The 10,745-nt window shown below is 47.1% G+C and overlaps 1 protein-coding gene across 1 annotated transcript in view; it reads right to left on the bottom strand.

The window, feature by feature from the left end:
• The window catches only part of CACNA1E (calcium voltage-gated channel subunit alpha1 E), a 494,904-nt gene that overhangs the window by 276,450 nt on the left and 207,709 nt on the right, over window positions 1-10,745 (bottom strand). The window lies entirely within an intron of this gene.

Genomic DNA, 10,745 nt, shown 5'->3' with positions numbered 1-10,745 from the left:
ATCCATTCATCTGTTGAAGGGCCATCTGTACCCCAATGTTCATAGCAGCAATGGCCACGGTCGCCAAACTGTGGAAAGAACCAAGATGCCCTTCAACAGATGAATGGATGAAGAAGATATGGATATGGTCCATATATACTATTGAGTATTATGCCTCCATCAGAAAGGATGAATACCCAACTTTTGTAGCAACATGGACGGGACTGGAAGAGATGATGCTGAGTGAAAGAAGTCAAGCAGAGAGAGTCAAGTATCATATGGTTTCACTTACTTGTGGAGCATAAGAGATAACACGGAGGACATGGGAGATGGAGAAGAGAAGGGAGTTGGGGGAAATTGGAGGGGGAGACGAACCATGAGAGACTGTGGAGTCTGAGGAACAATCTGAGGGTCTTGATAAGGTGGGGATTGGGAAGTTGGGTGAGCCTGGTGGTGGGTATTAAGGAGGGCATGCATTGCATGGAGCACTGGATGTGATGCATAAACAATTAATTCTGGAACACTGAAAATAAATTTAAAAAATTAAAAAAAAAATTTTTAAATAAACAAATAAAATAAAATAAGACATGTGAGCGCCTGGTGGAATGGGAGCCATCACCATCAACACTGGCATCGTCATTATTTCATTCACTTGTCACAAGACACAGTGAAAAAGTTAGAGCAAGTGCTGTCCTCACTTCACAAAGGAAACTGAGGTAGAGATCATTGAAGTGTCACCCAGCATCACGGAGACAATGCGTTGTAGTGTCAGGACCAGAGCCCACAAGCCCCGAAACATTCAGTCCCCTAGATTAAACTGTTCCCATAGAAGATCCGCATATATACTCCAGCTAATGAAATGTTTCCTCCCACCCCAGCTGGACGGCCTAAGCACAATCAAGTAGCAGCAGCTTCCCACTGTCAGGGACAGTGGGGCACAACCACAAACCAGGCGGTGGGTCCCTGTTCACCGCGATCCGGCTGGGACACCCTCCACAAGTTGCTTGGCCTCTGGGGCCTCCGTGTGCTCTTCTGTGACAGATAATAAATGAGGGAAAGCCAAGGGGCCCCTGGGTGGCTCAGCCTGTTACGTGTCTGCCTCTGGCTCAGGTCATGCATGATCTCTGGGTCCTGGCATTGAGCCCCGCGTCTGCCTCCTTGCTCTGCGGGGAGTCTGCTTCTCTCTCTCTCTCCCTCCCTCTGCCCTTCCCCACTGCTCCTTCTCACTCTTAAATTAAAAAAAAAAAAAAAAAAAAAAAAAAACTTTAAAAAATAAATAAATAAGGGAAAGCCAGGGCAATTTAGCATCCTCCTAAATCTGAAATTCAGTAATCAAGTTTTAGTAACTGTAAACTTCACTTTCCTTTGTGTCTTCTCTTTAAGCTCTGTACACCTTCTTTTTCCTTTCAACACCTGTCCTGCTTCCCTTCAACCCCTCCTGTGGGCAACCACTCTGCACTCATCACCTCTGCTAGCTCCTGACTTCAGGGAGACGTGCATTAAATAGTGCTGCTGAATTGCACATTTCACACGGATGAACTTGAGCTTCACGGTGGACTCCATCTGCAACACAGACTCCAGGGGACACCTCTCTGCCTAGGTGAGGGGACGTGCGTCAGCCACAGAAGGCAAATGTAAACACGCCCCTCAATTCAGAAGCCTACCTGGTAATCCGACAGAATGAATATTTATGCTACATCCATCTCTGCTTTGCAGACATGCCACGGAACGCCCTTGCTGCCACGCTCTCCCACACGCACTCACACACGTGGAAGAGGGCACGCACGGGAGGGCACGCACGGGAGGGCACGCACCGGAGGGCACGCACCGGAGGGCAGGCACTGGACGGCCCTAGGAGGGACACGGTCTGACTTAGAAAGCAACTTGCCATCATATTTTCTCTAAGCTGTTCTGAATGGACGTAAAGCCAGGAAAATAGCCCCAAACTGACCTCCCCAAGGATTCTGAAGCCTCTCCCACTCCCTCTCCCACTCCCTCCTTATTAACACCACGGCCAATTCAGGCCTTACTCGGTTCTCTCCAGTTCCAGCTTCTGTCAGTCAGTGGGGGAGGCAAGAAGCAGCCATTCAGGAAAGAGAAACGATGCTAAAACCAGAACATAGTAGCTGCTCAATAAATATCTTTTGAGTGACTCAAAGATAGTTCTCAATACTGAAAAAATGTCCTGTATGAAAGGACAATTTCGCAGCACTCAAGGAGTAATCCCCACTCACCCACCTGTCCACTACCACCTGGGACCCTCATTCAGAGTCTCCCTGAAGGAACTGGGTTTCTCACTGGCACAGACCTGAGAGATCTCTAAGCTCCGCGAGAAACAAAATTCCTTATTCTAACTCCAGCCTTCCCATCATTTATCTATCTGGAGGAAAACGCACTTTAAAAAAATAGTAATAATAATGTTCTGATGAAAGGAGCTGCCGCAAGCAGCAGCCGTGTGCCCCCAGTGTGGGGTTAGACATCTCCCAAATGACGAGCCCCAACCCCCCCCCCCCCCTCACCGAGCCCTCCTGTGCCCCCCACCCCCCGCTTCACCCACGGAGAGCAGAGAGGATGAGCACAGGGCGGGTCTGTAAATCCTGCCAGGCTCACGGTATATAAATACAAGTGTTGTGGTACTATTACCACAGAGGTTTAAATCGGGCAGGGGGCCCCGGGACTGCGTTCGCAACACCTCCCCCACATTCTCGGCACTGGAGACGGGGCTCCCACCGGGAAACTGCTTTCCTCGATCTGTAGCTGCTCAGGAAACTCGTGTATTAGGGCGGCCTCCTTACAGAAGCCCTCTAAAAATACCTATCAATGTATATTTAGCTCCAGATACCACCCTCCTACCAACAGGCTTCAGGCTGAAGCACTCGGCGTGTGCTGCTCAGGAAAAGCTGGGGACCTGCGCTGGCAGCCCCCAGCATGTCCTCTGGCTTTCCTCTTTCCTGCTCCTTCTTCCTTTATCTCTCCTCTTCTCGGCTTGGTTATGCACATCCCCCCAAACTGCAGCCAAAGACATGGTCATGGCTCCCTCTCCTCTCCCTGCCAAGACCTCAGAATGGATTGCTTCCAGGATAAAGAAGTCCTGTGCAGACTTAGAACGCATCATTCCAGTCCAGCTCAAAGCCTGCAGGGGTTCCCCACTGCCCCCCACCCCGGCTCCCGGGCCAGGCCGGCTTGAGCTCCTGCAGACCTCCAGGCTGAGCTCTCAGACGCCACCAGCCAACACCCCAGAACGGTCCTGCTTACTCTCCCTCTTGCAGCTGCAAGGGTTTGGACGAAGCATTCCTTCCCCTGAAAACCTCCTCTTCCTTGTCTCAATCCCACCTGCCCATCTTGCATCCGAATTTAAATGTTACTTCTTTCGGAAAGTTTGCCCTAATCCCCCCCAAAGGTAGGTTGCTGCCCTTCCTCTTGGTTTTCACTACATGTGGGTCCCGGCGTGGGACACTCAGCCCCAGCCCACCCACAGCCACGCACACCGAGCACAGTGCCGGGCACACTGTGGGTGTGCGACCACGTCTCGTGAAGGAAGACAGAAGGGTGGAGTGAGGGGCTCAGTAGAAAAAAAAGAGGAAAAGCCCCAAGCTTAGATACACCTACCCACTCTCCAGGGCTTGCATGCAGACACTCATAGTTAAGGAATAGTCAAAACAGGTCATCTCCCACAGTAAGGATGCCAAACTGTTGGCACAGCATGCTCTGAGCAGTAACATACATACACACATCCATACGTGTGCATGTGGGATTACATACTACACAGTCTTTGGCACGTGGGTTAACAAACAGCAGCTTTCACTGTACCGCAAGTGGCAGGTGACTCACTCCTGTTGCTTTCTCCTTACCACCCCCTACAGCTACGTCTAGAAGGCTGGGTCTTCAATATTTCGCCCTGACCCTACCCCCGACGCCATCACCCAGGAAGCAATCCCCAAAAGGTAACACTGAGAACCCTGAAAACAGGCCCAAGTGACTAGAACCCTGTACCTCTTACTAACCTGAGTGAATTTACTAACTAAATCTTTTCTTTATTTATCTGACAGAGATCACAAGTAGGCAGAGAGGCAGGCAGAGAGAGAGGAGGAAGCAGGCTCCCTGCAGAGCAGAAAGCCCCATGTGGGGCTCGATCTCAGGACCCTGGGATCATGACCTGAGCCGAAGGCAGAGGCTTAACCCACTGAGCCACCCAGGTGTCTGGGAGACTGAATTCCCAGCTCTCCTTTCTCTAACAGAGTGATCAGAATGATGAGAGCCAGCTGGGACGAGTCATAGCTACGTGAGAGAGACATTGTAGATTAAGGTGAAGGACTGGTAACAGATAACACTTCCCTAGGCCCAAGCCCAGGCTTCCCTCCACACTCTCTTTTGCATCCTATAGGTGATGAGAGATTCTGGGATGAAGCAAAGGATTCAATTCAACTGACATTTACCTACTACAATCCAGGCCCTAAGGCTACAGAGAGGAATAGTGTTGAAAGACAGTTTTCCAACACTTGTTGTTTCCGGTCTTGTTGATTTTGGCTATTCTAATTGCTCTAAGGTGGTATCTCAATGTGGTTTTGATTTGAATCTCCCTGATGGCAAATGATGATGGACATTTTTTCATGTGTCTGTTAGCCATTTGTGTGTTGGAGAGGATGCGGAGAAAGGGGAACCCTCTTACACTGCTGGTGGGAATGCAAGCTGGTGCAGCCACTTTGGAGAACAGTGCGGAGATTCCTTAAGAAATTCAAAATAGAGCTACTCTATGACCCTGCAATTGTACGACTGGGTATTTACCCCAAAGATACAGATGTAGTGAAAAGAAGGGCCATCTGTACCCCAATGTTCATAGCAGCAATGGCCACAGTCACCTATGGCCATTGTGGAAAGAGTCAATATGCCCACTGTGTTCCATGGAAAGAGTCAAGATGCCCTTCAGCAGATGAATAAAGAAGATGTGGTCCATATATACAATGGAATATTATGCCTCCATTAGAAAGGATGAATACCCAACTTTTATTATCAACATGGATGGGACTGGAAGAGATTATGCTGAGTGAAATAAGTCAAGCAGAGAGAGTCAACTATCATATGGTTTCACTTACTTATGGAGCATAAGGAATAACACAGAGGACATAGGGCGATGGAGAGGAGAAGGGAGTTGGGGGAAATCGGAGGGGGAGAGGAACCATGAGAGACTGTGGACTCTGAGAAACAAACTGAGGGTTTTGGAGGGGAGGGTGGTGGTGGGTATTAAGGAGGGCATGTATTGCAGGGAGCACTGGGTGTGGTGCATAAACAATGAATTTTGGAGCACCAAAAAAAAAAAAAAATTAATTAATTAAAATTTAAAAAAAGAAAGAAAGAAAGACAGTCCTCACCCTTTCTTCTCTATTCTTAGCCACAGCCGAGGAGCATCTTTGCGCTCCCATCCTCCTCTATCAGTCACCCAGCTCTTCCAGGTACTATGATTTATTATAAAGACTACTAGGGGATAAGGACTTCAAATAATGTAGAATTTTCCAGGTGGCCTAACAAATGTTTAGAAACCACATGTCCTAAATTGTTACCAATACAAGAGATCCCAAGTTATGTAAGGTACTAGTTTGTTAAAGGAATGGCAAATTCCACTGTCTTTTAGGAGAAATGAGAATATATTAACTTTGGTGTGTCACAGTCCTAGCACTTGCTCGAGTGTTCCATGATACAAGTTTGTTCAAAAAATGGGTAAACGTGTGAATGAACGAACAAGCCTATTAATGAACTTGTGATTCAGCTTTTATACATTAACCCCACAAGAACTAAGCTACAGGGCTTCTTAACCACAGAGACAAGTCTTAGGATGGACATATGGGACTCGGGTCCTCCTGAAGTCACATGGGAAGCTGCAGCTCTGGGATGGGGATATTTGCCAAATCATGCACCGCGCACCCCACATTGCATCAAGGGAACTGAAGGAACACGCATTCACAGAGATTGCATACAACACACAGAGCCCGTCAGCTTGGCAGGTGGCTGACAGTGTGAAGAAGGACCCTGGTGCCAGCAGATGTGGGCTCAAGTCCTGCATCGAGTAGTTTCTCGTAAGTCCCTCCCCGAACCTGTCTTCTTCGTCTATGACATGAGGATAATAAGACCTCATTTGGGGGATTATGAGCCTTAGATGAATAAAGCACATACATTAGCTTCCTAAACCATGAACTCTCTCAACTTACAGACCTAAGAATACCAGAGGTTGGAAGGTCAGAGGGACCCAGTCCCCAGCTACTCCTTCCTTAGCAAAGGTCACTGATAGAAGGTCTTTCACCGAACCAGCCGTCTGACACCTCAACACCCCCTCCGTCGGTCCCTCTCCTCGAGTCACACGCTGAGAGCTGAGAAGTTGTGCAGTCTCAGCCGGAGGCGCTGTGTCACGCTCCAGCACCTGTCATTCCCTCTGCACACAGGAGGAAAATGTGCAGGGACACCTGGAACTCCAGTGGGAAGTAGGCGCTGCCAGCAGGGACCACTGCAGTGGCGGATGTCAGGAAGCCCGGAGGGGGGCTGTCCCAGGCAAAGCACCAGCCCTGGGTCAAAGGGCACAGTGCCGAACCACGAGCTGCAGTCAAGAAGCAGTGACCTCGGACAGAGCACTTAACCAACCTGAGGACTCAATGAGTCACATCAAGAGGCTGATCTGCTTGGCTGCCTGGTTGGTATTATAACATATCTCACTGCTTCTAAGACCCCAAGAGTTGTAAGGTATCCTGTGAGCTCCTTCTTAGCAAAGACAGAAAGAAAAATGCTGTCAATTACACAATATCGTGTCCTTATTGTAAGACACGGGCTAACGTCGACGATGCTCCAGCTTGAGAAACGGGCACTGGGGAGCAGTGCGCTGTGCTGTGTGACATGCCATGTGCACCGCAGGCTAAATCCGAGGAGCCATTCCTGGGGAACCCTCAGCAGGAACCTCTAGAGCACCAAACCTTTTCCCTGGGGCACATTCATGTGGGAATTAAGGAGAGAGAAAGGAATCGGGAGGTGTAAGAACAGGGACAAAGTCCTGTTGGTTCCAATGGACAGCAGGGACATTTTGGCAAAGTCTGAAGAGCCACTATTAAGAGGCTGGAGGGCTGAGCAGGCCCTCAGAGAATGAAGAGGATGAGTGACATGGCCTCGGGGTCACCACCTGGGCCCACTCGTGTGCACCCCGACACAGGCAAGCAAGGACATGGAGGACCTTCCTGGCCATGCTAATGGAAAGATCCTGGTGATTCCTACAAACCTGCTCCTCAAGCCACATGGCAACCCTTCTGGGAAGCCTGTGCCTCAGTTTCCAACAGTCTTCTCCCATCCTGTCAAAGGGTCCAGTGTCTCCACCTCCCCTCACACATACTAGCGGCCAGACCCCACACCAGAACGGCAGAGCCACCTTTAGAAGCACTTCAACCTGTCATGATGCCTCTCAAAATGTGATGTCCTAAAGACGTACACTGCAACACTTTTTTTTTTTTTTTTTTTTTTTTTTTTTTAGAGATAGAAAATTTATTATTATGCAAATTGCTATGCAAATGGAAGCCCTGGCAAACAGCCAGAGGACTTTCCCAATTAAGGTGTGCATCCCTGTATTACCGGTACCAAATCAGAGTAACACATCCTGAGAACAAAATGAGAATTAGCAGCAAAGAGAAAGAAAGCAAGTGTTCATCTTCCACGCATTGGACATGCCACAAAAGGTTTTAACTGGTATGGTACTGAGCGACTTATTCGGAAACATTTGGCTGCAAAAGGCATCCCAACTTACATATACTACTTTCCTAGAAGCAGGGCAGCTGTTCATCCACCATCCTCTTCTTCTCCAGGACAGCTGGCACCTTAACAGTTGACCAGTATCACAGTCAGCATTCAGCAAGCAGTTAATATTTGCCCACTGCAACACTTTTAATCATTAACTAAAATAGCCCAAACCAGAAGGCAACCTCGCTGTCAAATCATGGAAAAAATGGAGAAGTCGGGGCGCCTGGGTGGCTCAGTGGGTTAAAGCCTCTGCCTCTGGCTCAGGTCATGGTCAGGTCCTGGGATCAAGCCCCGCATCGGGCTCTCTGCTCGGCAGGGAGACTGCTTCCTCCTCTCTCTCTGCCTGCTTCTCTGCCTACTTGTGATCTCTGTCTGTCAAATAAATAAATAAAATCTTTAAAAATGGAGAAGTCCTCATCTTCCATGGACATCCATGTAATAAACTGCTGGTCGAGCATTACAGATTTTTACCAAAATATAGAGTAATATGTACTATGTCCATACGGCTTTGACAAAAGGCCGCAAAATTATATGCATTGATAAGAAAACTTCCTTAGCACTGAAAGGTCTGGAAGGAAACACCACCAAACAGTTATGAATTCTTCATCAGTAAACTGTTTTTCTCTTTTGACTTTCCAATATTTTGTTTAATGGACACATAATAATTTAAAATAAAAATAAATGGATGAGGGGCACCAGGGTGGCTCGGTCAGTTAAGCATCTAACTCTTGACTTCAGCTCAGGTCATGATCTCAGGGTTGTGAGATCGAGCCCCACATCAGGCTCTGTGCTGGGTGTGGAACCTCCTTAAGTGTCTCTCTCCCTCCTCCTCTTCTTTGCGCCCCCCAACTCTCTAAATAAGTAAATGGTGAGATGAGAAATTTCAAATGGCCTCTGACACATACAGAACTCAACAGGACCAAGAGCGCACACAATGTGGACATATAAACCACATGCATTGCAGTATGTGGTACTTTGCTCCCAGATAGAATCACAATATTTCTAAAGGACTCAGATTCTCGTTTAGATCTCTCACGATATAGTAGTATTACTTATGTTAGGGACATTTAAAACATCATCAAGCCACTATCAAAAAGTCAAAAGATAAGAAGCCTTGGCGGGGACGTGGAGAAAAGGGAGCCCTCACGCACTATTGGTGCAAATGTTAAATTGGCACAGTCACTATGGAAAATAGTATAGAGGCTCCTCAAAAAATTAAAAATAGAAATACCATAAATCCAGCAATTCCACTTCTGAGTATATAACCAAAGGAAATAAAACCACTAACTTGAAGAGATACTTACACCCCCATGTTTGCTGTAGCATTATTCACAATAGCCAAGATAGGAAAACAACCTCAAAGTCCATCGGTGGGTGACAAAGGAATGCTACTTAGCCTTAAAAAAAAGAATGATGCCATTTGCGATGATACGGATGAACTCAGAGGACATTATGCTAACTGAAATAACCCAAGCACTGAAAAGAAAACTACTTCATGATCTCATTTCTATGCAGAACCTTAAAAAAAAAAATCGAACTCACAGTAACAGAGAAATGAATGGTACTTGCTAGGAGCTGGGAGTGGGGGAGAAACCTGTCAAGAGTGCAAACTATCAGCTACAGAGGAGTAAGTCCCGGACACCAGCATGGTGACCACACGGTGACTACAGTTAATAATAATGTACCATACACTTCAAATTTGCAGAGTGGAGCTCAAGTGATCTCACCACACACATGAAACAGGTAACCGTGTGAGATGACGGGTATGTTCATTAGCTTGATTGTGGTAATCATTCTGCAGTGTGTATCTAAACATCACAACACGCACTTTAAATATATACAATTTCTATCTGTCAATCATACCTCCATAAAGCTGAAAAAAATAAACCATGAGAAACATGGCCCAGGTGTGCTGCATTGTCGATGACCACGCACTTCTGAAACACTATGTACAAATTATCTTCATAGACGAAGCCGTGTTTAAGATTCAGTAGAATTTTTTTTTTATAAGAGTAACCTTCAGAAAATCCTCCCATAAGACAAATGTTTTTAAACATCATAGTCTCCATTTACCTGTTCCCTGTACTAGTGGTTTGCCTGCTGATGAGCCGCATTCGAACATTCCAGTCCTACACACCTTCCCCTTCTTCTCTTTCACCTAATCGCGATTGGTGGGAAGGTTAAAGTATGAGTACTGCATGTGTTCCACAAGACATGAGTGGACGCGAACATTCCCAAGCTCTCGTTTTCCTCAGACTTTATCTACCTCCGCTCCTCTGTTCCCTGGAACAAATTTCCTCTTTGTTCCCCCCTCCTTTTGATCAGTCATAATGGTGGCTCCTAGATTCCCCTCCTCACTTTTCTACTGCATTCTCTTCTTTTCCACACAGGTCTGGCAAGCAGCTGGGTATGGGACTTCTCAAGTCACACCCCTTACTGCCGCAGTCATGCCCACACAGGCCAGGGGCTCCCCCATGAGGCCTGGGCCACTACCCTCCCATGCAGGCACCAAAAGCCACCAGACACAAACAACAGCGAGCAACCACAAAAGCCCAGAAAGTCATGCCCATTACCACCAGTCCCAAGGCCATCACATATGCTGCTAATGGCATTGGATGGGCCCCAATAGAGGCCATACTATATTCATTCTCCAAAAAATGATTTATCAAATATTTAAATAATGCAAATATGACACTGCATCAGCAATAATTCAGGATTACTTATCAAATATTTTAATGTGTTTCAATTTTATACTCCTATTAATAAATCCGCAAATCATAAAAAGTTCTGTGGTCGGGACACAAGTCTCAATGATCAGTTAAGAAAATATCATTGCAGGGGGTGGTTCTTCTTCAACATTCAAGGAAACACTGCATCTCATGGCATTTGGGGCCCATTTTGCTGGGGGCCCCTCAGGCTAGCGCAAGCTGTGTGCTTTAGTGCAAAGACTCACTGGGATATGTGTGTCCAGCACTAGTCAAACACCAAATGAAAACCAG

Source organism: Mustela nigripes, chromosome 10, assembly GCF_022355385.1.
Source record: "Mustela nigripes isolate SB6536 chromosome 10, MUSNIG.SB6536, whole genome shotgun sequence".
Taxonomy (NCBI): domain Eukaryota; kingdom Metazoa; phylum Chordata; class Mammalia; order Carnivora; family Mustelidae; genus Mustela; species Mustela nigripes.
The sequence above is the reverse complement of the archived record's forward strand: the minus strand, read 5'-3'. Positions and strand labels throughout refer to the sequence as shown.